Consider the following 8,159-nt stretch of genomic DNA (forward strand, 5'->3'; position numbering starts at 1 on the left):
CCGCTAAATTTTAGTCTAATATTTATTGGGAGCGATATTGTTTTATAAGTGTTAAAAAATACTTTTCAACTACAATGTACAGACAGGGACCATACATGAAACACCGGAGGGCAGGACCATTTTGGCATTTAAGTTGTTCTGAAATCTGACAACCCTATGCGGCCCTTCAAACCAGATTCCACGTACCACGAGCAGTTAAAAGATATTATAATAACACTTTCTATATTTTATAATACTCACAAATATTGTTTATAGGTTCATAATAGTGATATTGAACTCAAACATAAGCTACAGTTAAAGTAGGGTAAGCATAACTCACTTACTAGGAGGTTTGGCTAGGAATCGGGCACTGTGGGGACAGAACTTCCGAGCCAAAATCTCTTTTACTTGGAGCCTTTTGGCGCTCCGGGAGTCGTTACTTAGCACTTGGGAAGTACTAGGGATTGGGAGGAGTTTAAAGAGATTTTTGAGATAGAAAGAAAGGCTTACATGAGAAGAATATGGGAGGACCTTTCATCTTTTTTTGTAGTGGGCTGCTTCGGACTACGTTGGGCGTACTCCTCAGACTACGTTGCGCATACAAAGAGGCAGCTGTCAGTCATCCGAAGCGAGGCCGTGGGGAGGAAGCAAGGGTCGAGATTCAGCCACGTCACCCTCCTCGCATCAGCTTATTCCCAACTTCTAAATTTTGTAACTTTTGCATACGAGCTCCGTTTTTTATGTTCTTTATATCCACGCGTAGGTGGCGACGTAGTATACAACTTTCATTTAGACTCTATTGGCTAATTTTGAATTTATTTTTAACTTTATATTCTAACAGGCTTAGATAGGTAAAGTCCATTAAAAATTCATAACTTTGTCATCTAACGTCCGTTTTCGTCTGTCTTTATATCATTGAGTTCCTATTAACGAGATCTTTGATTCTCATTTAGATTATGTCGGCTAAAAATCGTTCGATCTAAAATTCGAATTCCGATTTGTGCACTGTTATGCTAAATCTTAAAAGAATCATAACTTCCTCATACGAAGTCAGATTTGGATGTTCTTTTTATGCATGCTCTCGGTTTAAATTATACTATGAATTTCATTTAGATCGCTAAGGCTAAGAAGTATTTTATCCCAAATTCACTTTTTATGATTCTCGGTGTCATGTCTGTTTTGCCGTAAAACTTCGACAGGTCATAACATCTTCATTATAATTCGGATTTCAACGTACTTTATATGTACGGAACCCTTGTAACATATACTATAACCTAGTTAAGATTATTCATTCTAAATAATATTCTATTAAAAAGTCATTTTTGATGCTCATTGTCTTCAAATTGACTAGCCCGAATCTACGGCCATTACATTGTGCCTACTTGATCCTTGATTGTTTATATGTCAAAATATGGTAGTAGTGAGTTGAGGTGTTCCTTCTTTGTGCTATAGGCCAAGATACCCGGTGCGGTACGACTGTAAGATGAAGGAATTGAGGCTCGAGAAGAACGGTTAGGTTGAGGCCCTAGGCCAACAAATCCTGGGTATTTCAGCTCGATGGTTGATTAGAGATATTGCATGTTGGCATTCCAGTCCAAGGACTGATTGGGCCTAGGAATTCCACCTAGGAGGTTATGGGTTGTTATGCATGATTGTATGTTTATCGTATGAGGTAATTTGTTGGAACTCACTAAGCTTTATGCTTACCCAGTTGTTATTTATTTCAGGTATCATCGGTGGCTAAGGGAAGGCGAAGGCGGGAGTTTACACACTCATGAACAGCATTGAGGATTTTATGTTCATTATAATACTTTGATTTTTTATAATTGTATTTGGGAATAGATTGTTTTTCTTAAAATGGTTTTATAATTGGGAAGTTTTTACTTTAAATAAAATGAAAAATTTTGGTTGTGAAAATGGGACGTTTAAAGTTGGTATCAGAACCCTGGTTTGAGCGAATTGGATTAACACTTGTAGAAATCCAGTCTCAAACTAGGATCCAAGAATTTTTCCAAAAATTTTTTGAAAAAGAATTTATAATAAAAGGGTTGGGTTAGGGACATGGGCTCGGTTTCTTGTCATGTTCGTGTTTGATTGTTGGCTTGGGATCGGTAATGTGGATCTTGACTTAACTTGGGTTTTTCAGGAAGATGTGGTGTGTATAGTCAGTGGAAGCCCAAACAGGAAAGTGGTTCCCAGAATACCCAAACTTGTTATGTTTGTTGAGTTTTGATTTTGCCGATATATGAATTGTTAGAAAAGCATGCTAGTGGATAAGATTCTTCTAGAAACTGATGAATAGAAGTGTCTGAGTTTAGTTTTGCCTTATGATATTGGGAGTTGTTTGCTATATGTTATTTGATTGTGTGATTGTTACATGTATGTTGATTATTTGTATATGGATCGGATTGAATAGCCTTAGAATGATTGACTTAGCCTTACTTCATGTTCCTTGTTTGGTTGTGGATTTAGGGAAGAGTTGACTAGTCAACGGTGCATTTGACCATGTATTGTGTACAACAAGCATTCACAAAAGCAACCAGTCGCATCGGAGCGAGGGTAATCTTAGGAAGAGTTCCTAGGAAGTTAGTTGTAGCTCGTAGGAGAGGTAGGTGTTAGCACACCTATGGGTAGTTTAGTTTAGTGAGTTAAGACCTTGTGATGAATTCTGAATTGACTACAGATAGGTGTGGAAGGTAGTATAGGCCCGTATTATGGAAAAAACAGGATCCATATGAGATTCAGGAGGAATTTTGAGGTTACTAAGGAAATAATAAGAATAAGGTCTGGTGCGTAGAGAACTATGTTGTAATGTTTGATCTTTCCTTGGTAGATTTTAGTATGTCGGCTATTGAAGGTTTAGGAATTGGAGCTGAAAGCACTGGAAGGGCAGGTCAGAGTGAGGAGGAGATTCATGGATCATTGCTACAGAATTGGATGAGGCGTTCAAGGAGGTTACTCCGGAGTTGTTTGGGTTGGACAAGACTACCATGATTGAGCTATTCGATGATCGATATGCTTCACTTTTTGAGGTTGTTGTTGCTGCAGCTACCGTAGTTGTTACTGCCGTTGGGGTTCGAGGAGAGGGAGCTTTCCGGCATCGAGACTTTAACAATACGAAGCCTTCAAAGTTTGATGGGGTCAAGGACCCGATTGTGGCGATGGAATGGTTGTCTGATGTTGAGGGTTGTTTCTTCACATGTTCTCGCCTGGATAACCAAAAGGTCAAGTGCGCCCTGAACCTTCTCAGGTCGGGGACGAAGGATTGGTGGAGATTGGTAGCTAGTTCTTACAGTACTGACCAGAGTGCTATAGTGACTTGCGAGAAGTTCTCAGAGATGTTCTGTACGAGATATGGTCCCTTGGTTTTAAGGGAGGGACTGACCAGGAGAACCTAGATCCGAGACAGATGACTGAGTCGGTCACGAAGATCATCAACATGTTCACTGAGAGGGATTAGTTCAGTCCTAAGCTTGGTGATTCAAAGTAGGCTCAAATGACTCGATACTTGATCATGCTCAAGATGGATATTCAATAGTTCATGTCCACCCAATGTTATGGTTCTCTCGCTGAGCTTCAAGATGCCAGGAGGAGGAGAGAGATTGAGATAGAGACCCAGACGAGGGAGCAGCATCAGGCTCCAATCTAATCTCATCCTACAATGAAACGATTCAAGTGTGCCAGGCAGAGTTCGGGAGCCACTAAGGTGAGGTGAGGGTCTTTTGTATGTCATAGGTGAGGCGAGGAGCACCATTTTGGTAAAGATTGTAGGCAGAGTGTGTGAGTTTGTTTCCTTTGCGACCAAGAAGGCTACATTAGAGCCCGTTGTCCTTTTCTTGTTTTCGGTGAGGTGCTGGATCCTACACCCTTAGCTTAGCAGTTACCCGATGGTCATCAAGGGGAGGCTAGAGCCCCAAGGACTGATATTTGAGTTAGTAGTTCTTCTATTTAGCGATTGTGGTGGTAGTGGTATTCATCAGTAATTTTATGTTTTTGTTTAGACTTCGGTTGTAATCTTGGATGATTAGTTAAATGGAATTATATTATTTAGATTTTTTAGTTGATTTCTTGTTATGAATGGATTAATCGTCTTTGCCCTTGGTTGTATATGCATTGAAATTTATGAATGTTGAGAGGATTCAGATTCTCTTATGTATCAGGATATCAGTATTTGGGATCAAGTGGTGGAGTTCAAAATTAGCCTTAGTATTGAAAGATCGTGAAGTTGTCCGACTCAAGCGTATCTCAAGTAGGGGCGAGTGGAACCTCGTAGCAGGAAGACCTTGTGCCAAGATTCGGCTCTTAGTCGAATTATTCTAGGTTCAAGATTTTCTCACAAATACTGACTCTTTCGGTTCCGCTTCAATATCATCGTCACCTGTTGGATTTCCTTTCGAGTCATATCAGTTTTAGTTGTGAGTGCGTCATATGTAGGACGTGCTTATACTTTAGACTCTAAGGTTTTAGGATCCCAGATTAAGGTATGTGATAATATCTTCCTTGTCGGTTATTTTCTAATTGGTGCTTGGAGGTTTGAGCCACGGCCCGAGGACCTGGTAGGATCACTTAAGTCTTGTTGAGTCGAGTGTTGTTGTTGGGTACTGGATCGGGGGTAGGCACGAGTGTTGTTGATTGGTTAGTGGATCGGGGATAAGCCTGAACGTTGCGAAGTAGATTAGGGGTAATCCTGAATGTTGTCAATAGACAGCTAAGTAGGGTTGCGAAGCTAACTAGGAGCATGGTCTAGTTTTTTTGTAATCGTTGATATTCCTTTGTTGGTGCTTCTCATTTGGGGTTAGTATAGTGGTAGTGGGTTGAGTAGATTTAGGACTGATCAAACCTGCAGATTTCGGTCATCATAATCGACAAAAAGGATGATTTAGCCTTGTCTGTTGGGTCTTGTAAGGATTTCTCACTGATGTGTCAATGTGTGAGGTTGCCAGTTATGAGGTGAGGTACGGTTCCTACTTCAGATATTAATGAGCAGTGCAAGGCCGGGAGACCTTGGTCAAGTTAGGTTAGAAGTCTTATGTAGCATGAGTGTTAGTAGAGAGGTTCAGTTCCTTGAAATTGGTTTTCCACGATTTAGGAACCTAAAGGTTCTGGACTGAAAAGTAAATTCCTCTCTTATGGATTATCAATGTGGTGGGGAATTGTTTATCTTTAGGTTAATTCTTTCTTTTAAGGTATGTAGAGTTATTGGGAGGTGATCATTCAAGATGAGGTGTTGCAGTAGTTGTGCCTCAGCCCACAGGAGTCTCTGCTAAAAATTATCTTATGAGTCTGGCTTTGGATCTTGAATGCTATCAGTACGGGTCTTGGCTTTCAAGAAAACCCATACTGCGTTAAAGGATTCGGGTTGGAAGGACCCCCAAAGGGTAATTTCAAGAGTGGGAGCAAGATGTGATTCGAGGAGGAAATCGAATTTAAGTGATGGAGAATTGTAACACTCAGTTTTCTAGATCTGATCAATTTGGGGTTTCAAGGAGTCAAGGCTTGGTTTTGGGGTAAAACAAAGGCTCACGGCGTAAGCCATAGAAGGTTCACGACGTGAGTGGGCACTAAATATAAATTTTGTATTATACTAAGCACACGATGTGAGTAAAAACAACTCATGACGTGAGATATGTTGCAGCCCAAGACCATGATCTTCTAGGGTTTGCTTCTTATTTAAACTCCATAAACTTCATTCTAGAGTTCCAAAAAAGTCTCCTTCGTCCCTAAACTCAATAAAACCCTAACTGAAGCCTCTGAATGTGATTCTTGGAATTTTGGTGGCTTGAAGAGTAAGAGATCATCATGGAAGCATAGTTTCAGCTAGGAAATTTAATTTGCAACCTCTAGCTACACTTCTAGACCAAGGTGAGTAATCAAGATCCAATCTTTATCTTTATTTGTTACTAGATCAAAGGTTTTATGCATATTTAACCATGGTTTAAGAGTTAGAGTGTTAGGACTCCATAAAGTTGGAATCTTTATGGGTCCTTAGGGTCCCTTGGTGCTTGTATGTTATGGATCTAAGTTTTCGAGGATGTTTGAATTCATATTTGAGAAATTACCTCCTTTATCTTCATGAATGACCTAGTTTGAGCTCAAGTCTAGTATTTAAGATACAAGGCCTTAAAGCATCGGTTTTTATGATCCTAGGAGTGTTAGGAGGCCTCCTGGAAAAGATGGATTGATGGCTTAACGGACTAACAGGATTTTGGATCATAATGGCATACAGACCAATCTCACGACGTGAGCCATAGATATCACGTCGTGAGGATTGTATGACCCGGCTATTTTGTCATGTAGTGGCTCACGATGTAAGACATGGCTGTTACATCATGAGGGTTTGCTGACTGTTGACTTTCGTAGACTGTTGACCGTTAACTTTTGACCAAGTTTGACTTTGGGTCAAACTTGAGGATTTTAGGCTATTGATTGATATTCTATATGGTTCTTGTGTCATTGGATTCACGAGAGAAAGCAGTGTTGAAAAAAGGATTGTATCACAGTCTTCAGAGCTCTTCGATTAGGTGAGTTTCGCTTCACTATACCCGTGGGTCAAAAGCACCAATGTTGGCCTACTAGTTTTTGTTATCTTTAGTAGAAGGATGTCATAGGGACTTTATATAGTGATGTAGGATAGACTAAGGACTCTTCATCTAGGCTTTCTACCTATCCTTTTTTGGTTGTGGTTCTAGAGTAGGATCACATATCTGGGTGTCTATCTCACCTGTAAGTATATACGTTTATCCATTCCTTGGATTATTGATATTTAGTATGTTGTTATGTTGTAGTGATTTGTAAGATCTGTATTTTGGTATCTAGTATGTTGCAATGATGTGATCTTTTAGATCAGTATCGTGGTATATAGGACGTTGCTATGCGGTAGTGATCTGTAGAACAGTATGCCTACTTGTACTTGTTGGTTATAATCTAATGGAGTGCCCTATGGACTGTATGTGGTCATGTAGTATAGCATGAGAACTCTTGGTCTAGGATTTCTTTTGCGTTACTTGTTTTTTTTTTCTCTAGAGTAAGATCATATGTTTGGGTGGCTATCTCAACTCTGGTTACTTATGTTTACGCACTTCATAGAGGTTAGCTAGTAGCGGGACAGTGTGTGATGCGAGGACTAGTAGGCGGTAGTAAGTTGTATGATTGATGTTTTCCTCTATTATGTTCCTGCTTGATCCTTGATTGTTTATGTATTGATATATGGTAGTAGTGGGTTGAGGCGGTCCTGCTTTGTGTTGTTGGCCAAGATACCCAGTGTAGGTCGGATGTAAGCCGAAGGCATAGAGGCTCTGGAAGAGCGGTTAGGTTTCGGTCGTATGAGAACAAACCATGGGTATTTTAGCCCGATGGCCAATTGGACACGTTGGATGATGGCATTCCAATCCAATGGATGATTGGGCCTATCCATTCCAATCAGGAGGTTGTGGGCCGTTATGCATGCATGTATGTTTATTGTATAAGGTATTTTAGGAAAACTCACTAAGCTTTATGCTTCCCAGTTGTTATTTGTTTCAGGTGTCATCGGTGGCTATGGGAAGGCGAAGGCGGGACTGTACACACACATTAACAACATTGAGGATTTCATGTTCACTATTATACTCTGATTCTTTTTTTATAATTGTATTTGGGAATAGATGGTTTTTCTTAAAATAATTTTATAATTAGGAAGTTTTTATCATAAATAAAAAGAAAATTTTTGGCCATGAAAATTGGACGTTTCATGAACACTATTAATCCTTTCATTGTTCAATGGTTGATTGTTTATTCTTACTTAACTTTAACAAACAATTTTTGACATGCATGAATAACTTAAACCCGAAAAAATTGCATCTTGAGATTGCATTATGGAACTTCTTTTCAATGGAAGGTAATAACTGGTTTTTTCGCATTTAACAAATTAATCTTACACCATCTGAAATACTATCATTCATAAAAGCATGTCTTGGTTGCTTTCCATCCACCCCTTCTACACCAGGTATAAACAATTTGTGATGGCCTCTTGTTGAGTAAATCAGATCTCATGATGTGAAACATATTATTTGCACCTCTTATTTACATGGATTTGAAGGTTATAAATCCTAAAGGAGGGACAAAAGATGTTGATGTTGAAGCACAAAGAGTCAGATAGAATCAAGAGGTGCATGCATTATATTTTGTTTTTTCCCATAAAGATT

This window comes from Lactuca sativa, chromosome 4 (genome assembly GCF_002870075.4).
Source record: "Lactuca sativa cultivar Salinas chromosome 4, Lsat_Salinas_v11, whole genome shotgun sequence".
NCBI lineage: Eukaryota > Viridiplantae > Streptophyta > Magnoliopsida > Asterales > Asteraceae > Lactuca > Lactuca sativa.